This window comes from Engystomops pustulosus, chromosome 6 (assembly GCF_040894005.1).
Source record: "Engystomops pustulosus chromosome 6, aEngPut4.maternal, whole genome shotgun sequence".
In the NCBI taxonomy this organism is placed as follows: Eukaryota; Metazoa; Chordata; class Amphibia; order Anura; family Leptodactylidae; genus Engystomops; species Engystomops pustulosus.
In genome coordinates, this window is record NC_092416.1 from 58,091,013 (window position 1) to 58,115,176 (window position 24,164).

General features: G+C 41.0%; 1 long non-coding RNA gene across 1 annotated transcript; it reads left to right on the forward strand.

Annotated features, from left to right (window-relative positions):
- Nucleotides 1-9,174: 9,174 nt before the first annotated feature.
- On the forward strand, nt 9,175-23,211 carry LOC140065703 (uncharacterized). The gene is made up of 3 exons (XR_011848028.1): nt 9,175-9,315; nt 22,452-22,587; nt 23,103-23,211. It is a non-coding gene; the product is annotated as an uncharacterized lncRNA (long non-coding RNA).
- Nucleotides 23,212-24,164: the final 953 nt, after the last annotated feature.

The window sequence follows — 24,164 nt, forward strand, 5'->3', positions numbered from 1 at the left end:
ACCGTCAGTTTTCAGGTTAATTTGCCGTACTGGCACTTTGCGATAAGTCATTAGGTTTTGGGTTGCAGTTTGGGCACTCGGTCTCTAAAAGGTTCGCCATCACTGCTCTAGACCACCGCAGACAATGACGTAAGCCAACACCTGGGACCGGAGACCGTAGTGGTACCCGGTTTTCACAAGGCTGGGTTGGACTTGCTGCGGCGTGGTACCACCAGGTTGTTTCAGGTCATTGTGACTTTGTCCACTGTGGCGGCCAAGGCAAAGTACAAAGTCGTAAGGCAAACTCGTGTTCGGGGACAGGCAGGAGGGTCAAGACAGGCAGCACAGGAACGAGGGCAGAAATGGAATCAATGTCACAACGGGAAATCAGGATAATCACAGAGGGCATCATGAAAGCTTTCTCTACAGTTATGAGGCACAAAGATCCGGCAGGGAAGACAGGAAGAAGCCGAGACTTTATTCGAATTGGCAGCCAGCCAGCGACAATTATCGGCCAGCTGGCCCTTTAAATCTCCGGAAGCCAGCGTGCCCAAGGAGGAAGGCATGTCAGGGGCCAGGGGGCACTTGGAGGAGCATGATTCGCGGGAGCACCCGTGACAAGGTTTTATTCTACTTCAAAGGAAAATATGGTCACAGCATATGTTGAGGCACATGTCTGGATGGCCACCAAGGGCATCCCTTATCAGTGTCATCTGAATATGCCTTTGGTATATCTGCCAGCCATGGACTTCTATCTCATCTCAGTGAGAATGGACCCCGATTCTCCAGATTGCTGGGGATCAGTTTTCATAATCTCGCGTCTTAGAGGCCGGACCACCACCGAACAGCTTGTAATACCATAGAAACTTGAAGCAGCCAATCCTAAAAGATGAGATGCGTATCTTTAGTACAACTCCAAAAGCATGATCCTAGGTAATCTGAAGTGACACTCCCCTTTGGAGCCTCTAAACTTGACTCATCTCAGGTAAAATAATACTATTCTCTGCTTATTTTCATAGGTAGATTATTTATAGGTAAATGGTTGAGATTTCACATCATAAAGGGAATTTTATACCCTACCTGAAAGGGCTAGTAGTTAGTAGAGAAAATCTGGTGACAGCGCCCCTATAATTTCTATGTGTTCCTTTATATGTTTTACCTTTACTTTATTTTAATATAGTGAGCAGGATAAATCACATAGAGGTACTATGCAAAACATTGGCTGTCAATGGTGCTAAGGTTTAGGATTCATTAAGAGATCTCTTGTTAGATTATTGTGCCGAATGTATTGATATTCTTCCTGTTCAAGTTGGGAAGCCCTTATGGTGCAGATTGCCTCTATTCAGTCATTGAGATCTGTCAGACACCAGTGATTTCTCTCATAAGACAAATCCAGCAGAACAGCTATGGCTTCTAATAGAAATGTAAGTCAGACGGTGTTTGATGTAGTCCTCAAGATCTGTAAAGCCATAGCTATGTGCAACATCCCCCACCGAGGCCTAGCCTTTTATTGTGGGCCTGGAAGCAGCCGGGCCCAGAATACCAGAGTGGCTGGCTACTGCGTCCTAGGGCGCGCTGTTGACACGGTGCTTGGTATGGGGGCCAGAGGGCTGTCCAGCAGGTGGTGTATGCAAGAAATAAGGATGGAGAGGCTGATGTACTGGTTTCTCCCTGGGGCAACGCCTGAGTGTCTGTAGAGTGAGTCCCTGGGTAATGGATGGGGAAGCCCATGGTGGTAAGCAGCCGTATCACGGATTAGATGGAGGCAACATTGTGCAAATCAACTTGCAGTTCTATTTTGAACCTCAAACAGCAGGCAACGGCCAAACATGATTATCGTTGGATTCCGGTTACTGGAGTGATCATGGAGAGTGGTCCTCAGGAATGGTGCACCAGCCTGATAGTAGATGCAGGCTGGGATAGTTGAGGTGGGGCTGTGTCCAAATTGCAGAAGCTGCAGCTCTGACTCAGTTCCTGGGATCAGTATCTGTGACAGCACTGAAGGTGTGCTGCACATATTGGGGCACATTTACTTACCCAGCTGATGGAGTTCCCGAAATACAGCGTGTCAGACGACCATGCACTCTGCCGCAATTTAAAAAGATTGTGCGCCCGATTTCCTGCATCTGTCGCTTCCCCTTCTTGTTCTCGGTGTATGTAATCACATGTCTTGTGACACAATTTTAAAGTTAAATCTCGATTGTAGTCCGAATCCGTCGGATTGTCCGACGCCCCCCAATTTCTGTCACATGAATGTCGGACAAAATCCGATTGCATGCGTCACAATCCCCTTCTAAATAGCTGTCACAGCACCGCAAATACCGAAAATTTCTAAAAGACGACAAAAGTGCGCTCCCATGGCCCTTAGTAAATAGGCCCCATTGTCTCTCTCTTCACTCTGACTCTGCAATCTGAACCAAGACTGAGACCAATAGACCATGTGCTCTCCCTGAGCAGAGGTCTATATCCTTCCCCTGGTCAGGTGGTACCACCTCTCCAATCACACTCCAGGTAACAATACAGCCACATAATTGGATAATTACTTACACCAATTTAACTGTTGCCTTTGCAAGTAGAATCTACAGCTGCAATTACACTAAATTCTACTAGCATTATCTTCTGGCTCACCAGAGAGATACTGACATGGAGAGGGTGCAATTCGCAACTACCACCTTGCCTATACTTTGGCAGGGGTGTTGTATATGTATGTGTTGTAGCATCAGGACTGTGAAAAATCAATTTTTATTCCAGAATTGTAGCTGGACTCAGCCCACAATAGTGAATTGGTGCCTAAGATCTCTTTAATGTACAGAGCACAGCCCCTCCCTCCTTCTCTGTGTAACAGCAGTAACAGGATTCTGGTTAGATATTACAGCAGAGTGGAGGGTCTTGGAGCAATTTGAATAAAATCAAAGAACACAGCAATGTGTGGTCTCAAATCCTGGAATATAAATACATTTTTCACAGTACTGCTGCTACTAAGGTTTGGTTACACAGATCTCCAGTACTGCTGCCCAACACTGTCTGCAGCTTCGTATGGTCAAAACTGCTGGTATACACCTGCTATAGTCTAAATCTTCAGGCTTCTGCTCTGGTATTTTTCCATTCTAAGACATTTTAATGAACTGCTAAATGGCTCCTCTGGAAGTGAAAAATAAATGAAGGCTGATCATTTGTGCTTGAATAACATCTCATCTAAGGATAAAATAGGGGGCATTATTCCTGATTTACAAGCAGCAATGTGAATCCATATATATTTAAATGAAGGGGCCACAAATAAAAGCTTTCTCTCTCATCTCAAAGTTTACTGTAATAGTCCCTCAGCTGAGGACGGTCAAATATAAACTGATGTCTTAGTAATAAACCTTAATACAATTTACTCTGGCAAAATGGAGCATTGATTTCAGATAATGTAAAAAGTCTATCTAAGCAGAGGTGTCTGTAATCGTGAGGTACGGTCGGAGAAATTGTTTTTTTCTTTTGTGAGCTTTGAGAAGTACAGTATTACTAATCCTATCTTCATCACAAATAAGAATGTGTGCAATGGCAGTGTAGCAAAACCAAATCTACCACCAGGATGAAGGATTGTAAATGAAGCGCACTTACATGCTGCTCTGTGCCCCCTCTCACAAGTGCTTGTTTTAATGACAAAATTGGCTTTTAAATTATGAAATTATGAAATTATGAGCCTGAGGGGCTCTGGGCTCAATTAATAGCTATGGACCCCGACGCTCCTCAGGCTCATGTGGAGATCCAGCCAGAAGGGGCACATACCTGCATGTAAGTGTGCTTGATTTACAATCCTTCATCCTGGCGGTAGATTTTCTTAAAGTCTAACATTTTATAGTTCAGATTTTCTGACAGTCAGGCTTTTGTTTAAAATATGGAAACATAAATATACGTCTATAATTTGATTTTATTATTTACGGTATTTTATGTTAGCCTTAGCTCCAGGGATTTCTTTATCTTTCAAGATACATGTTTAAATCCCTTCCTTACCTTTTCATTATTCCATAATATTTGACAACTTCTCATGTTCAGCATGAAACTTTCCTGACTCTTTGGTTTCACAGGAGAAAATTTATTAGAAATAACCGAATATATACAGTCCAATATCATAGACAATGGGGACATGTATCTTAATTTTTCTCGACTTCTGCAGTTTTTGCGACTTTTCACTGCAACTTTTTTTGTAATTTTTCAAGTACTCCTTGGTCTGCACCTTGTGCAGTGCCTTATATATCTTTATTTTCCAGATGCTCCCTGAGACTTTTCAGTTGTGTATCACTTATTTTTGTGACTTTTTAGGTGCAAATCTGCTCCTGTTCCAGGGCAGGTGTAAAAGAAAGGATTTTTTTTCATGGAACGTGTTTTAACACGTAAATTGGAATTATTTCCCATGCTTTAAATGTTTTAAATTTTGCACATTAACCTGTTAGGCATTAAGAGTTTGGGCTGTTTTTTTTTAATTCATATATTTTTGCATTTACATTTTTTTAATTTATTGGTAACTTCTAAGGCTACTTACACACCAACATATGCCTGTCGGGCATACGTCCAGCGCCATGGAGAGGAGGAGTGGTGACCACTCCCCTCTCCATAGAAATGCACAGTGTAAGCGCCGTAACACGGGAAAGATAGGACATGTCCTATCTTTTTCTCTTGTACGGAGTGGTACAGTGCCACACACTTATTGCTTTGTGCTGCCATTGACGTCTATGGGGGATGTATGTACGGCTGCAAGATTGAATGAAGCCTAATGGTGAGGTCACATGTGCCGTTAACACATGCATTTTCAAACGCATCAAAATAGTTGAGATGAGCAGACTTGACTAATTACATTGTTGTTAACATGGAGTTTACAAAACACATGTGTTAACATATTGTTGATACACATGTTGACACAATATAAACAAACACATTTGTTAACCTTATGTTAGCGTGTATGTTAACATCTTGTTAACATGACCTTTGGTGAATTGTTATCTTTGACAACTTTGTGTATGCTAGGAAGGAACATATGTTCTCCTCTGTTGACAGAGGGAGGAAAAGAAGTCAAACAGAATTTGACTAACAGGAAATCTCTGAACATTGGGGAAGAAATATTAGCATGCCCATCAAAAAGTAGCTCCCTGTAGACACGGCAGGCAAAAGGAAGACTCTGTAATTTTAGTGAACAATGCAAGATATGGCATTGCATCCAGTAGAGGTATATAATGTATGCAGTTTGGCCGTAGCCTGGGGCCCAAACCTTCTAGGGTGTCCATGGTCATCCAAAGCACCAACCAAATTTTATACTGAGAAGGACCTTCACCCATGAAATCCTTTACATCTGTTCCTGCTCTCAATGGACACGTACACATGAGCCATTTCATTCCCTTTGAAGGACCTTTAGAGGAACCCACAGATTGAAATCAGGCAGAAAGGACACATCCTCCATTCTATAAGAAGCTTGATTCTAGTCCCATGTGTAGGAAGTGATTACAGACCTATAGGGGCTATATTGTTCATACAGCCCATGGCAGTCTTAATCCTCGCCTGATTGTGTCCCATCATAACCTAAAAGTATTGCATAACATTGTCTCCTCCTATATTGTGTTAGATTTGTTGTGTTCTTGTATCAGATGGAAGCCCTGTCATCATTTTAATTTGTCCTTCAAAAGAATTGACAATCAGGTAAAGTGGTCACTTAATAAGTGGTTAGAGAGCAACCTAAATTGGAAGTGGTTCATGACAAGTCACTTAACTGAACCCTTTTCTACACATCTGCAATCTCTGATGTATAAAAGGCAAGAAAAGACATGATTCTTACTGGAAATATGTGATTGTCCTGCCCTGCGTAAAGCAAATAACGTCAGTTTGTCTTTCAGAAAATGCAGAGTTATAATTCTCTCTTCTACCAAGTCTCTGAGTGACCACATTTCATTTTGAAAAATTTCATCCAAAACTTTCCATCTCATTTATGACTCAATTAGAAGTGACCTACTTCAGCTTGCCAAGTTTCTGAGATCAATTAAACACTCCCCAGACATAAGACTGGACAGCAGAATTATTGTTAAAAGAACTTCTTCTCTCTCTGTCTTCTCTGCTCTGAGATATAAAAAGATTCCCATGAAAGGGGAAAATAGAAATCTCTGCTACGAAATGGCTGATAAAAATAAATGCCCAAAAAATAAAAGTTTGAAGATGATTTCCAATTTATGAAGTACGGTTTCAAATTATATTTTATGAGGGCATACGGGTAAAAAAAACTAGTTACCCTCCTCCCCCAAACACAAGTCTTCTAATGACAGTAGATCCCTGACCCCTTCCTAATTCTCTAGTATTTATCTCTATTGCTTCACTAAATTGCTCAGGCCAGCTTGGTGATGGGGGTCATTGACATGTTACTTCTATGTCCCCAAACCAGTTGGCACAAAATTTTTATCTATCTTATTAAACTACCACTAAAAAGTATCTCTCTCTCTCTATTAAAGTAGATTTCCTAGGTTTAGAACACACATTGGCAAATGTATCACAAGTCTGGCTTCGGGTGCCTGCGTTTTATGGTTTTTCTGCTGATACATGAGGTGTTTGGCGAGTTTGTATGTTTACATACAATATGTAAAAAGACGCATACAAATGTATTTCTCAATGTCCAACATGAAATCAGAATAAACTTTTTCTGTTTCAATTAGGATTTTACTACTTTTTGAAAATCAATAGTTTACATACACGAAGATTACTGTGCCTTTAAGCAAGTTGGGAAAGCTTTGGAAGCTTTGCAAGAAGGTTTGTTGGCAACATCTGAGTTAGAGACAGGCTGTTTCTTAATGTAACATCATAGGAAAGTCTAAAGGAATTCACAATGTAAGGAAGATTGTGAATTGTGGAGTTATGCAAGTTTGGTTCATCCTTGGATGCAATTTCTAGATACCTGAAGATGCCTCATTCATCTATATGAACAATTATGCACAAATACAAATAATATGGGAATGTCCAACTATTATACCACTCAGGAAGGAGATTGGTTCTATGTCTGAGAGATGAATGTGCTTAGTTCAGAAATGTGCAGATCAACCCAAGAACTCAAGCAAAAAAGACCTTGTAAAGATACTGGCTGAAGCTAGTAAAAGGGTGTCTTTATCCACAGTGAAACAATTGCTGTATCAACACTGTATCTGCCAGGAAGAAGCTATTACTCCAAAAGAAACATAGGCGAAGCACGGTGGCTCAGTGGTTAGCACTAAAGCCTTGCGGCGCTGGGGCTCTGGGATAAAGTTCCATCCAGGTCAACAACTGCAAAGAGTTTGTATGTTCTTTCTGTGTTTGCGTGGGTTTCCCTTGGTTTCCTCCCACACTCCAAAACATACTAGTAGGTTGATTAGATTGTGAGCCCCATGGGGACAGGGAGCTGATTTGGCAAGCTCTTTGTAGCGCTGCGTAATCTGTGTGTGCTATATAAAGGAAGTATAACTATATAAAAATGAAATGTATGCAAACTTTTAACTTTTCAGAAGATAATAAAAGATAATAAAAATTCTCTGGCATTTGGCAATTATAAATAATTTTGTAAATCCTAAATCCTAAAACTTGTAAGGTTTATTTTTATACATTGTATATAAACTTTTGTTTTCAACTGCAGAAGCTCTTCCCCTACAGGTTATTATGTGGACAGTTTTCTACATCCATAACATCACTACTTCTACTGATTATTCATGACTCATACACCCTTGGATATCATCAAAACGTAAAAATTTTTATGTACAAGCTTTCAATAAAAATATGGACTGTGCCTCCTAGGCAACTGATTTTCCTATTACCAAAGTTTGGCAATCTTGGATTTTTAATAAACCAAGGACAATAACAATCTTCCATCAGTGGAATTCATTAACTAAATGCAACACAGCCCACTGATTCTGCAGGAGTAACATTGTATTTGACCCCCGTCATTGGGATAAAACTAATGGATCGTTTCCCCCACGTGGGTCCCATCAGAGATTCAGACTGAGCTGGAACTAAGTTCTTTATTATAACTATTTCCAAATCTACTCTCCAAATAAGAAATCTGAATAGAGAGTTGAGAGTAAATTAATTCTGTCATTACTGGAATCCAATTTTCCTCCTGACATAAACGCAATAGGAAGATATTAGGATTGGAATGAGCAGGAGAGACATGTACACAGAATTGTTAATAGATACGAGTTAATTAAACACACAATGCACAAATAAAAACAATTGTTTCTTCCAAGTCATTACTTTAACATGCAGAGAATTCCGTGTCACTTGTCTCTACAAGACTCCTTCATTGTGTCTCATGTTATTGGAATTAACTGTACGAGAGCTTGTGACAAAAAGTTTGGCAATCACTTGTGTAATGAACTGAGATCATTCCCTTTGGCATTCAGAACTCAGTGTAATGCTTCCACATTATGAAAGTAGGTTAATGTCTTCATTTTTCAGACAGGAACCATAGCAGAACTGTAACATGACTATGGTTTGATTCAAAAACAAAATCTGTAACAAGGAACCACAATAACCATGTACTGTTCAAAGTACTAGTGTCTTCCAGAAGTTACTGAGCCACGATTCTAGATCTAAGAATCCCAATTCCCCCTCCAATAACCAGTGACTGTACCTGTATACAGAAGAGCCTTTGTACCACCTTGGGTACCAAGACTTGTGTACAAATCCTACCAATATAGCATAGTGGAATTTGTTTGGCCTATTTTAAAGAAGCAATTAAACCACTCCACTCATTTGATGGTCCGCCATACATCATATATGTATCATATGATAATTTTGTGTAGACATAAAATAGAGCAATTTAGTCAAAAAGCCACCTTTAAAACTATACTAATGAGGTTCAGGTGCTCCTGTGCACATCACACAGGGCGTGTGGGACTCTGAGGAGATATACCACTTGGTAGACAATATTTTAAAGCAGCCATATGCAATACCCCTGCCAACACAGTGTTGCAAAAATAAACTCCCATACATTAATTTAATAGGGATCTCAGACTGATCAACTCAGGGAGACCTCTAGTGTCGAGAAATGGTAATGCAGCTGCTTAATATCTGTCATGTTAATTATTGTAACCAATCAAAAGCATTGTTATTGTGAAATTGTACAACGGTGCTGGTTGGATTATTAGCTGGCCACCTCATAAGGGGATTTGATAAAACCCATTGTGACTGGAAAGCTCTTTTACACTTACTGCCCAAGAAGGAATAAGATGCATGTGTTTGAGTTCTGCTGCCCAGACACCTAGCCTACAACTAAGCTTTGCAGGATTCTGAACTATCAAACTATAAGCTCTCGGGAACTTTGTGTGAGTGTAGTGTCATCGGCTCCCGGTAAGGAGAGGGCTGGACATGTTATCTAATACACACTGGAGGAGTGCATAATGAGGGCATAAGTGCATACGGTTAATCTCTTGCACCACCAAAACATTATAGTATGTATAGGGGTTAACTCCTTACATTACTTGAAAATATTTCACTAGATAATTCACTCTATAAGCACATAAGACTACCTCTACAAGAAAATGTATACTTACCTTTGCCCGGAGTGCTTGGCATTTGCACATTGCAGTAAATAATGCCGGCACAGTAAACCTCAGCTTCACTGCGCAATCGCTGTAGGTAATTAATATTAATTTGCCATAACACAAGAGGAAGTGCTATCAGGGGATCTTTAGTTCAATGTGGTTTATCTGACTCACATCCAGGTAAGTATAAATTTAGTTTTTTTTTAATTTGAGGCCACCCAAATCTAACATACAGATCAATTAAGTCCACAGGTCCATATAGACCTGTAGTTGGTTTAAGGTCCCAAATCAACCTGACAGGTCCTCTTTAAGGAGTTAAGCCTTTAGAAAGAATTTAGCTTCCCCTGTTAACTAATACATAGGGGGGGGGGAGTATCTGTGCATGTACCCATCTACTCCACAGTGGTAATTCTACCATGGATACAAGAGAGAACACATTAGAATCTGATCCTTTGAAAATACTCATGTAGGAATGTCCTGCAAAGATAATGGAATAGCAAGGATACTCCAGTGGGCTTAGGTTCTGTCATAAAAACTGGTACTAAGTAGTTAACATCATTGGGCACTTCTATATAAGGACAAATAATACAAAGATCCACATACAGATTGATAGATCTGACAAATATGATATAGATATGGCAGCATGGTGGCTGAGTGCGTAGCACTTCTGCCTTGCAGCACTGGAGTCCTGGGTTCAAGTCCCACCCAGGTCAACATCTGCAAAGAGTTTGTATGTTTTCTCAATGTTTGCGTGGGTTTCCTCTGGGTACTCCGGTTTCCTCCCACACTCCAAAACATACTGGTAGGTTGATTAGATTGTGAGCCCCATGGGGGACAGGGACAAATTTTTTCATGCTTTGCGCTGCGTAATCTGTAGGGGCTATATAAATATAGAATTATTATTATTAATATTAGATATAGGAGGACATTTGTCAGAGCTTGAATGTTAGTTTTACAGCGTACAAGCCCTAAAATAATCACAATTCCTAGCGCACAACCAGTAATTGCGATTATTTCTCTCCTTATGCCACCACCACGCCAAGTGGTCATGGTGGGGAGTAAAAGTAGGCAGAAATGTCAGCCGCAGGGTGTTCTTGACCCATGCATGCCCACTAGCAATATCCCATACCCGTTCAGGTTTGAATGGGCACAGGTAATAGCGCATTTTCCCGCCAGCGCAGCTGGCTGCAGTGGAGGGGCATATTTCATCATAGCCTGGAGTGTGATGCGCCAGCGTATGATAAATTCCCTGAATAGTTCAAAAGAAAGATCAATAGGCAAAATAAGGTCATCATATCAGTTTTTGTGGGGCAGTAATACAGGAAAAGAATCCAATTAACTGTGAACAAAAATAATTTTCAAATATAGGGATTAAGCCACATATTTGAAAACACTTTTCATGTTCTCCCTACAGCAACATATAATCAATGACATAGCAGAGCACAAGCAAGGCTGCTTAATATTCAGCATTCTCTAGTGCTTGTTTTATTTAGTCATTTATTGCCAGTAACTCAGCACCCTTACACCTCCAGCACCTCCCGTCCACTGGAATATGTTCCATTAATTGTTCTCTGACGCACAAAAATGTGCTTTTCAGCATAATTCTCATTGAACCTTACTTCCCCTAGTACATGAGAAGCTGCTAATTGTTTCATTAAAGTTGATGGTCTGGAAAGACAAACCCCGCCAGGTTTATAGAATTACCTCCAAAGTTTTCATATTTTGTTGTTGTTATCTTCGTACTTTTTAAAAGGTTCTTAGTTTGAACTGGCGACGAGGTAAATTTATTAAGCCATTCACATTGTCAGCTTGTAACTAACTCGCTGACCTTTTATGTTTGTGCACATTCTGTTTCTAAGTCAATTTTACAGGCTGAGCAATTAATCTCAAAGAGGTTGTATGAGAGTACATGGCTGCTTTCTTGTAAAATCAGCACGACTCTTGTCCATGGACTATGTATGATATTGCAGCTCAGCCCCATTGACTTGCTGCAATACCACACATAGCCTGAGAGTTTTGAGAAGAAAGCTGCCATGTTTTATAGGGTCAAGCCCATTATGTCAAAAAAAGCACTGAATGCAACAGAAAGCGTGCCAAAACCGGCTATTACTAACCCTACTAACTTCCAATAAGAGAAGAATGGTGCAAAATGGATACTAATTCTTCCCAATCACTAATAATGGTTTCCACTATCATACCATTATTATCATACCATTTCGTATGATGCCTATAAATAAGCAAAGTCTCAGGTTATTGAGAGAATTAGAAGGTTTTTAAGAGAGGTGAAAGAAAGTCTTGACATCTCCAAAATAATTTAATGTCAAAATCTAAAACTACTGTTGGTTCAGGCACCAACTATAAGAGTATGCCCCATGGTGAAACCGCCACAGCCCTTAGATATTTACATTAGTACAACTACCTAAAAACCTTACACTAGCCCACATTTAGTAAAAACAGTCTGTACTTTGTGCAATTTCCCTGTGTAGTGTGCAGGGGGCGCCGGATTCATAATTTGTGGTGCCGTTCTTCATGGATTTGGCGTCCCCTGCACTGTTCCAACACAGTGCACCAACTTTTTCTTGGTGCACCTTTAAAATGGAGCATGCAACACACTTCTGTCAGACTTTGCATGATAAATATGACGCATCGTCCGACTGTGGACTGAAATGACCATATCAATGACAAAATTTGTGTGGCATGAAGAATCGTGCAACTGTGACCCAAAAGGGTCGCGTGTGACACGTATGTGGCGCAGGAACTTCTTAAATACATGTGCAAGCATGTGGAAAGACCTTAGTAAATGTGTCCCACAGAGGAGGTGGTTCTGCAGGGTATTGCAACTTTCTCATTCTGGTAGGTGGTCTTTTTCCAGGTAACACTACCCCACTTATCCTAAGCCTAGGAAGGGGCATCACTTGAGTGTGCAGAGTTTACAACCAGAAAAAACACCCAGAAAAAACAGTACCACAAAGCCTTACAAAGTTTCTCGGGTGCTCTTGCGAACCTCCTCCCAGGTCACAGGTGTGCCCCCCTGTGCCTCCTCAGGTGGTGTGGTAGGCTCACTCACCTGTCTGTGATCGAGGGCCATCTCCCGCGATCCAGCATACACGCCGGCTTTTCGAAATTGAAAAGGGCCTGCACGCTGCTAATTGGTGCTGCCCCCTGCTGATCAAATAATTAGACAGCCTCTTCCCTGATGCCGCTGGATCTTTGTACTTTTCATTTAGAATGCTGTGTCGCATACCTACTGCGTTTAGACTGATTTCCCATTGTGACCCAGGTTACATTCCTAACTTTGCTAATCTGCTGCCAGCCTTGGCCTTTTTCTCTGCCAATGACTTTGATCCCATGCTACCTATCCTGACCTCCTGTCTGTCCCTGACTACGATTCTGTCTCACGATTCTGTACTTTGCCTTGCCCGCCACCGCAAACAAAGTTGCATCTGTGGAGCTACCTGGTTTTATCCCTCCACAACAAGTTGAACCCGCTTTGCAGCGGCCCGCTGCAACCGAATGTCACTTAGATTATGCTCTCAGGTATCGGCTTACATCATCAATCGTGGTGGTACAGTAGGTCCACTAGCCCTGAATCCCGACACAAAGAAGGTCTCAGAGCACTTGAAATATTATTGGGATCAACCTTGCATTTGCGATGTTCATAAACAGCTTATCTTTGGTTATTCTGCTGCTAAGTTAATTCATAAGAGTACACAAGGTATGATGAGCAGGTTGTAATTGACTCAGCTTTAGGGCAAAACATGAAGAGGTTAGTCGCTGCTCATTTCACTACTAGCTTAAGAGTAGGAAAATGCCATGTCTTAATAAAAAAGAATCACATATGGATATTATTCTTGTCAGGCACCAGGGATTCACTGGACCACCACGGATGATGACATAAGCCAACACCTGGGAGTCTAAGTGGCACCCGGTTTTCACCGAAGCCTACCGCAAAGCGGGTTGGAATTGCTGCGGCGTGGTACCACCAGGTTGCTCCACAGGGGGCGACTTTGTCCATGGTGGTGGCCAGGCCGTAGTACAAAGTCGTGAGGGAGAAGCGTGGTTGGGGACAGGCAGAAAGTGGAGACAGACAGCGCAGGATTGGAGTCGGGGACGTAGCAGTAGGTCAGGACAAGCGGCACAGGTGCAAAGCAAGGAACGGAATTGAGGTCACAACTGGAAATCAGGATAATCACAAAGGGCACAAAGATCCAACAGGGGCCATTTATAGATAGGTGGCCAGAGGTAGCGGTGAACTAGCCCTTTAAATTCTAGACGGCCGGGGGCGTGTGCTGAAGCAAGGAGACTGTCGCTGGAGTGCGGCTAAGTAAGTTAGGTTGCTGCTTGCGTGAGGGGGCACACGGAAGCACACAGGTGCACCTGTGACCCAAAACATGGGTTGCAGTAGTAACCATGACAATTCTGTTGGTGTTGAGAGGGGGAATTAGATATAACAATTTAGTCAAAATCTTTATAAATCCAGAATTATATTTAAACAATAGAACTAACAAAAAAAATAGTTTCTGTTTTTTCTGGTTAGTAGATTTTGTATTCGCAATGGGTTCTACAAACAGGTCCCTGCACACCATTCCTATCGCTGATAATATGTATCTGCATCATAATGATTTGCTTATTGAAGAACTAAATGTGTTCAAAGCAAACTGTGAATAAAAAGGACATTTCCATTTTTCAAACCTCCTACTCTGCCTGGCAGGCACTTGCCCTATAGAAAGATGACAGATGTCTTGTTAGATTTCTAGGCAAAACCATGACTTTGAAGTGTTTTCTGGTAATCTAAGGCTGTAGCCTGTCCTCCAGTTGATCTAAGCATGTAGACAACATACAAGGGAATATTTACCATGTCAGTTTATCTGAGCAGCAATAACCTGATACTTCACCTTCTGGCATATGACCAGCTGTCTATGTGATCTGCTACACCATAAGGCTCCCGGCTTTCTTTCTGGTAGAAGATGGCTTTAAAACACTATTTCTAATGACACCGATTGACACTGCATTGAAGATCAGACATGCTTACTATATTTATGCAGGAGGGAGAGTATCAACCAAGTCCATCTCCAGGCATATTTTTCACATTTTTTTATTACTCTACTCTTCTCGTGCTGATGAATTTCTGATGATCACTGACTTTTCTAGGGTCCACTGGATTTCCACAGAGAGAACAGTATTAAATTGGCAAAAAGAGTGAAATGTGCAACTTCACTATTTTCACCTCCTAATGAAGGCAACCAAGCGAATGTGAACATAGCCTGATCAAAAACACTATGGGCACTTGAAGCTCATGAGGGGGAATCTAGTAAGACTGGCGTTTTAAAAGCCAGTCTTAATTTTTTCACCCCTGCCACCATTCGGCATGCCGGTTGTACTTAGAGGCTCAACTCCATCAATATATGTAAATTGTGATGTATATTGATTCCTTGGCTGCCTTTGTACCAGGGTCCAAATCTGTGTTAGGTCAACTATAAAAGGTATGTGAAAGCTGGGTGTTCAGAACTGCTATATATAGCAGCACACCTCTCTGAGAACTGGTCATTGTGAATATTGGTGCACAGGGAGCTGTTTGGGGACCAGCAGAACAATACAGGTAACTATCCAAAAGGAACTCAAGCATCCAGGCTTGGAAAATTACCATTAAAAAAATCCACTCTTTATTTAATACAAAAATTTAAAAGCCTGCATCAGCGTCACATGAGACTCACAGGTTTTGGAGCATAAGGTCCTTAGTCGTCACCCCACAGTCACCGAGTTCGGACATGTCCTATATTTTGTCAGATTTACAACACGGCCACTTGTCTTCCTATGGATAGAAGAGGTGTGAAGAGTGCTCACCCCTCCTCCTCCTGACCCTGTGCTCGCCCAGGATCCGGGCAGGGTGAGCACACAGCCATCTGAATAAGGCCTATATTATATTGGACCATCATCTGAAGGTTACCCAATCTGAAGAATACAGAATTCAAATAAAAACAGCCTGGGGGGGGGGGCAATCTATCGTACAAGGCATGACAAAGTGGCAATTTCTAGCGCAAAGCTATGAAATTGAGACTTTTTCTTCTTTTTGTAAACCTCACAACACTATTTTATAAATTGGGCTGGGCACAGGACGGGGACCCCCAGCCCACTAGATTTATTGTTCTGTCCCTCTGCTCAGTCTCCTGCATATAGCCGTGATTATATAAATTATACATTCTCTACTGTATATATGTATAGTGATATTTCCATTTCTACATGTGTTTTTAGTAAACATCTCAGTAATTCTCTGTATTTCACTCACACAAATGGCTGTGTGCAGCATGTCGCTCATTGTAGTAAGTGAAAATCGGAATCCTGTTCGATTAATGATACATAATAGCAATCTATCAATAGTCCTGATTATGTGAGACTTGTGCTCACTCTAGATGATTTTTCACTGCTCTAAGTATTTATCCTTCTTCTGCCATTCTGTTTGACACTGCTAATATTTTGTCATCTCCCTTTTCCCCCTCCTTCCTGCATATTTAGGTGTTTATATTATTTATATAGAGCACTGACAGGCAGCAGCGGTTTTCTAAGGCCTTCCTTAAGTACAGGATAACTTGTAAATAATTCACTATGTTCTATCGCTCATCCATCATCTGAAAATCCTAATATGGACTTTAATCCGCCACCACATCTGTGCGGAGTCGGGGCCAGGGAGGGGTAAGTAAGTATTCTGGGTATGCTGGTTAAAAATGACAGATGCATTTAAATCAATATAGTGCACTGAGCCATAAGGAGAATTAATGGCAGCATAAACTGCACTAATATATTCCTGGGATGGAAACACATTAAGGCAGCAATTTAGGTTACACCTGGGTCATCGGCACGCTCCAGTATCCTTAAGTAATACAACAAATTAGAAGTAAGTTGCTACCATATATTTCTATTGCAGAGAGACCCCTGTTTAACAAGCACTCACTCCAAGTCGATACATCCCTGAGTGATCAATCTGTTTTGCCGTACATGCCACCTACATCGGAGCAGGGCAAAATTAATCTTCCACCTTAATGACTGTTATCCGCTAAGCTATAGGAAATTAAACCAAATGAGCATTCACCCCAGAGAAATCATTTATATTACTGGCCATTTTTTCTCTGTGTAGGTTGTTGAGATCAGATACTTAAGAAAGCAAATTTCATCTTGAAGACTGTAACTAGATTATTCTAGATAATACTGTACTGTCAGATACTTGGACACTTTATTGCATTGGAACAGAGGAGGTTGTGTTGCTCCCACACAGATAACTGAACATCAGGCAGTTAGTACAGATCTTAAAATGTAATGCTGGAGAAAAAAAAATTATATATATACATATATATTGTCATGGGTGCTCCTGCAACCCTTGTCCCGGGTCACAGTTGAACCTGTGCGCCCCTCCGTTCCCCAGGACCACCACGGCTGGCTGACTTACCTGACCACGCTCCAGCAATGGCTCGAGCAGTCCGGCTCACGTGGCCCCAACTCCTAGGGCCTGCTGCTAATTGCGGCTGGTCACACAGTAATCTGATAAATAGCCAGACTCTTCCCACATACCCCGCCAGATCTTTGTGGCTCGTGCCTTAGTGATAAGCTTGTCCCTATAGGAGTATTTGGTTAATTCCCGTTGTGACCTCAGCTCCGTTCCTGTTTACGCTTCTCCACTGTTAGCCCTGACCTTCTGCTCTGCCTCTCACCTGGATCCTGTGCTGCCTGTCTCGATCTTCTGCCTGTCCCCGGCCACGATTATGCCTCACGACTCTGTACCTCGCCTTGGCCACCAACGTGGACAAGGTTGACCATATGGAGCGACCTGGTTGTACCACACCACAGCAAGTCCAACCTGCTTTGCGGTGGGTCCTGGTGAAGACCAGGTGTTTAGACTGCGCTCCCAAGTGTTGGCTTACGTCATTGTCTACAGTGGGTCAGTGGGTCCACTACCCCTGAATCCTGACATATATTTTTCTCCAGCATTACACTTTAAGATGTATGTATTTATTCAACATGGTAACTTAAAGGATTTTTCTGGGCTAAATATATTGATAACCTATAAGATTTGTGGGGGTCCAACACCAGCTACTCCCATAGTCCAATAAAAGATTATCAGTAGTTGAATACTGTCACATGCAAATAAATGGGACCTGATCTTTAGCAACCCAGTCTGAAGTTCAGAACAGAGCTGTCCACTTCCTGTTTCCGCAATCCCTGTATATCAGCTGGTGAGTACATATGTACTGTGTAGGTCCTGAGTGGTGAACCCCCACTAGTCTTATATTGAGGTTAAAAATATTTGTTGTCTGAAAAATCCCTTTCAATCAATAGACTGTAACATGATCAAAATAACATTTTTTGCCCAAAATGTAGTAGTGTAATGTGGAGTAGTCATGATAACCATGACTGCTTCAGAGTGTCTCTTCGGAAGACATTCCATGGCTCGCCAGGTCCTCTCCCAGAATACCAGATTTCTGGTCATCTCATCATGAAATTATCAGAAGATTGTATATTTAGAACATATAGAAAAGAGTGTATGAAGTTATATCTGACATTTCATATGTCCCCGTATTTTGCGCATGACATTAATTGTATCTGCTTGAGATAATGTTATGAATGGTTAACATGCCATTTTATTGCTCCCTCATTGAGACGCTGTAGCATTCTGTTTTGCTAATAGAGATTTTCTGTATACCTATTACGGACATATGCTTATGTGCCTGAAGCCACTCTCATTTAGCTTTGACTGGGGAGCATATGTCTCCCTCACTCATGATTTATTTCATTTGCAGTTATTCAAAGTGAATTCACCATATGGGATGTATGATACCGAGACATCCAAGCAATGAGGCTGAAGATATTGGATAAAATGGGGAAAAAAAGCTGAATTTGGATACAAAATAAATTGAAATGTTGTATTCTTATGAAGTTTACAACAGATCTGAAAATATAAACCATATATTAATACATTAAAGTTTACATGGTATTTATAGAAGTCTGCTTTGGTCCAGCAACGGTTAATAGTTGGAAGAGACAGCTCTGCTCCAATCATTCCTGGGGCAGGGACTCTGGTTTCCCATAAGTATTTGGATGAATCTCAGCTCATTGTCAAAGTTTATCTTTAACTTCATACTATGTAAAAGAGAGACTTTGGGATACAGGTATCATAAGTCTGGCTTTGTCTGTCTTCTTTTTTCTTGGCTTTTCTGCTGGTCTGATGTATCTAAGCAGTTTTTCTTTATTGATACATGTGGCATTTGGTGTTTAGTAAATTTGCAACTTTTTAAAGCAAAACTCGCAAGATGTCTCCAAAAGTCTATGTCTGGTCAGGGGCAGCCTTTGTTTTGGGACAAAATTTAACATCTGGATTCAGATAATCTGCAGAAAACTAGACAACGTTGAAGGGAGACTGTCTTAGGCACAAAAAAAGAGGCAAATTAGCACATGTGCCAATTAAAGAAAAAGGAAAGCCAAAAGTTTGATACATGTGCCCCTTTGTTTTCTTCATTCCTTGTATTGTGTTCTCAGCTGTGTTCAGATATTTTTTTTTTTCTACTTGGTTGCTATCTCTGTTGTTACTGTACTCCATTGCTGACTAGTCTTCCCTGTTTGTGTTGTTTGTCCTGTTACATTTTTGCACATTGGCATAGTAAGGGACCGCCTTCTAGTTGTCCCGTACCATTTAGGGTAAAGGAGGCAAGTAGGTAGTGGCTTTTGGAGGGCTGCAGTTTTGGGCCCACTGTCCTGTTTGTTTTTTTATGAACCTGGTCCCTTTATGCGAATTTTGGGATTTTCAATTGCACTCCAAAAAAAGGTTTCTATACAATCTATGGGGTTAGGGGTTCATAATGGTCCCCCATTTCTGATGGCATAAAATACCTATTAGGGGGAGCTACAGCAATTTGTAAAGTAGGTTACTGCTTTTTCAATGTTTGGCGAGGCAGATAGCAGTTCAGTACAGGCCCCTCCAGAATGGGCCGCAAAGAATGCATGGCCACTAAAGAAGGTTAAGTATATCATATGAAAATGGAATGGACTGCCCAAGAAGTACTTATGTCATAGTAGTCATTGGGGGTGATGTATGCACAGTGCGCCAGCGTATGTTGTTCACCCTAGCCCCTCCATGTACCATATAGGAAGCTCCAGCCTCCTGATACATCTGGTGTGAAGTTGGAGTAAGGGGGATTAAAAGGCACAATTCCTGACTGTGTATGAGTAATTGTATCTATTTCAGAGCTTGTACTCAAGAGAACTGGTACAAGCCATGATAAATACCCCATAGTATTCTTTTAAAGCTACAAGAACACTGACTTCTACATCAGAAATGGTTTCCTCCCAGACTACTTTTTCTCCTAACAATATAGCATTACCCCTTAGCAGTCTAATATGCATATTGATTCCATTTTCCATATTCATTTCAGATGCATTGTTTTCAGATAATCACAGAACACAATTTCCAGTAAACATAATGAACATCTGCCTTCATTGACAAATACTAAGCAATGTTTGCCCGAAATGTTCCAGCAAAGTATGCATATGGCAGTTTATTAAGAATTTATCCATTCTCATCTGCTTGGGAACATTTACTATTATGCCTGTAATGACAACCAGAGTATAAACTCTGTATATTTCATATCATTATAAGTCAGTGAGTCTTTAAAGGGAGTCTACTACTTATGAAAGTGTATATATCACTTACAAGCTTTCCAGCCATACCCGGTGTTTCCAAGCAGTCTGTCCCAGCAGTGATTGAGAATATCCATAGAAGAAAGATATAGTAAAACAAAAAGGGGGCACTAGTTGATACAACCACACCATAGGCGCATGGAGAAACCAAACAATTTTCGAAAAAATTACAAGTTATAAAACATTCAGACTTTCAGAATTGAACATTTATATATAAGATGGATGATACAGAAATTCAGGAGCCTGACTTGTAGCAGATAAGGGGGAAGGAGGGAAGCTTGGCTCTTTACAAAATTGGTTAATCAAAGTTTGTTCCTCCCATTTTTTTTGGTTTTTCAACTCATGTCTTTTAAGATAGCCACCTGGAGATAAATTGTCACACAAAATAACAGTAACACAAAGCATTCCAAATTGGAGAGTAAGTCATTATTTACAATTAGAGCTCGACAAAGATTTGAATGTATACAATAAATTGTTGTATTGTAAAATTGTCTCCTCGTCTGATCTCTAAACTTTACACTTTACAAAAGGGAATTTGGTAGGGAAGGGGGAGAGGAAAAGGTAGGGGGGAAGGAAAGAAATGGAAAAGAATCGAACTGTCCTCTTCAACCCAGCCCATGTTATTTTGATGACCACCCCCAGCAGGGTAAATGTTATCCTGTGTACAATGTCATCAGTGATCACCATGTACTCCAAGTTTTGCAAACTTATCAAATGTACCAGCAAGTAAATGACTCAGATGGTCATTGTGGAGTCTGCCAAGGTGTGAATAAGGTGTCAAACGTGCCCAGAAAGATTTTACAACAATTGGACACTCCCACCAAACATGGAGGAAAGTCCCTTTATGCCTGCAAGGACGGAAACAGGAATGATTTCCCAAATTTGTCATCAAGCCTACCTTAATCAGAACCATGTACCATTGCATCATCACCTTTTAGCCACCTTCCACTAATGAGGTGTTAATAGAGAGTTTAGAGGTTGAGAAGGCCATGTCCTTCCATTGTTGCAACACCAGCTCCACTCGAGTATCCTCCTCCCACTTCTGCATTTAGGAAAGTTTCTCTGACGGTGTCATAAGTTGTTATATAATAGAGTAATGTGACTTCCACCTCCCTGCATTTTACATAACAATTCCATGATATAGAGGGTAGATATGTTTTGCCTTCCATACCAAAATAAAGCTATGGAGCTGATGATATCTGTGTTTTTCTGATAGGGGCAGGCAGGGGTTTAATCCTGTAAAAACCCTTGTTTAGCCACCACTGAAAATCCAGTATCTGTAGACCCGGGACAAAATCAGGGTTAGAGCGGATAGTGGCCATGGGTCTATGAGGAGATGCTAAATTGTGTCGCTTCAACAGAGCATCCCACAGAGCCAAAATTTGTGAAAAAGACAGAGCCATGATTCTGGGCCTAGATGATGGTTTTAGATATCAGATAGTTTCAATGGAAACTGGATGACAAGCCAACGCTTCAATTTTAACCCACTCAGTATAATATGGCCTTGAATATACTGATGTCATTTCAGCCAGTCTGGCCGAATTGTAGATTGGGTATTCCCAAACCTCCTGCAGACCATGGAGCAAACAAAGTGTATCTAGGGATTCACGGGTGCTTTCCTCCACTTACAAATTTTATTAATTTGATCTTGATTATTACTATAAATTAAATGGAATCGATAGAGACTAGAGAATCTTGGGCAATACGGACACTGAACCACAACAGTGAATACTGTGACCAAATATTTAAGTCTTTCTCCAGCTTGCGAAGCATTATTGGGTAATTTGCTTTATATAAGGAAGCAATAGATGGGGTCAATGTAATTCCTAAATATGGGAGATTGAGTGGCCCACGTAAAGTTAAATTTCAATTTTAGTAATTTCATCATCTCCAGGGCTAAACCCAAATTTAAGGCAAAGGATTTCTGGCAATTAACTATCAAACCCTAGATCTGCAAACTGGTCCAGAATATAAAAAAGGTTTGGTAGAGAAGTCAGGGAGGACAAGAGGAACAACCGTATATCGCCCACAAACATAGTGCATTTGTGTTCAGTTGGAGCCACAGGAGTGCCCTTAATATTAAGGGTCTGCCTGATCAGATTGGCCAGGGGCTCAATAGCTAGCGCAAACAAGGGTAGGCACAGTCAGCCTTCCCATTTTTTTTCATGAATTTTAATAATGGATATTTTTTGTAAAGTAAATATTAATATAATATTATATTATTAAGCACTTACTATTTAAATATTATCTCCTGAACAGCAAGTCCCCCCAAAATCCAAAGAATATTCCCCACTGCTTAATAAAGATGAACAGCCGCTGATGAGCATAGCCTGGGATAGTAGGAGGGAGGAAATACTTGCCCGCACTATTATCGGGCTGGAGAATGATGGAGCTGGTAAGTCAATAACGATCACATTACAGTGCGCTGGCATTAATGTTCATCGTTATGTTAGGAATACATTTTAAATGATATAGCTTGACAAGTAGTAAAATACAGATGCTGCCTATAATTCCAATTGCTTTAGGGATTTCCATAACTGGTTATGAATTTCAAGTACTTTTAAATGGGGATTTAGATTACTGTAAGAGAATATCAAATAATCAGGGAAATGTGCAGCTAATACTAATGTAAATAATATTGTATAAAATACTATATACATACTGTGGATGAATGGAATGAATAGAATTCTGTTATACATGTAACATAGAATACATGCCATCTTTTTTTCAAATGGCACAGGGGGTCAGTGGTGTATGTAGCACCAACCAGGTTATTTATGAATCCTAGGAAATAAGGGGTCTAGATTGAGGTCACAGTTTTAATGTATTGGTAGTAATAAATATTCAGAAATTCCCTTTGTATATGATTTTAGTCACAAACGCACTGTAAAAATGTTATTTATATTACAGGATTGTAGCTTCTCCAAATGCACTTCTGAGAGTGTGTCCTCACCCTGCTGTAGCTCACAAAACCACAATACTGGTCTGAAATATGAATATCTGAAGTGACACTACCCTGCAGCCTCTAAAAGTGACTCCTCTCATGCAATAAATTACTTTCTGCTCATTTGCATTCAACTTTGGAGGCAATTATTTGTAGGTAAACCAGTGAATTTCTGCACAAAATAGGGAATTCTAGAAAGGATATTTCCTACCCTATCTGGGGTACTTGAAGTTAAAGGAAATCTACCACTAAATATATCTATGAGTGAGTGTCCCTGGCTTGTCATGCTTGATGCTTGATTTTGATGGTAGATTTCCTTTAAATAAATCCTGACAGCCCACTGTCATTTATTGTCGGTCCAGACTTTACAGAGGAGTCTTTCGACCATGTCTCTGGCTATCAAGGGAAGTCAGAGACCCTGGGGAGAAGGTAGAAGTTTTTTATTCCTTGCTTCACTAGTGCCAGGGCCGGCTCCAGGTTTTAGTAGGCCCCTGGGCAACAGAACCTTAGTGGGCCCCTTCTTGAGATTGTTAATTTTTTAACTAGCACTAAAATGCAGTAAATATGTTTAATGTATCGCTAAAAAAAATGTTACAACCCTAAACCAATATGTATGAAAATGTGCTGGTCATTAATGCTTATTCAGGCCTGGTCATTAAAGGGTTATTCCCACAAAGACAAGTTTCTTAACCCCTTCACGCTCCGTGTCTTCACCCCTTGCACCGATTGCGGGTGTTAACCCGTTGTTTGCCGCCGCCGGTACTGTAAGCATGGCGGCGCATGGGGGCCGCCATCTTACCTCCGATCGCCGCTCCCCCGAACGTCATCGGGGGGGCGGCGATAGGTTGCCATGGTAGCCTCGGGTCTTCTTTTGACCCGAGGCTTAATGGCTTCTGCATATTCATTACAATCAGCCTGTGGCTCATTGTAATGTACAGTGTGCAGAAATGCCATATACAGCAAAACAGTTGTATTGCAGTATATGGTAGGAACGATCAGACCATCTAGGGTTAATGTACCCTAAATGG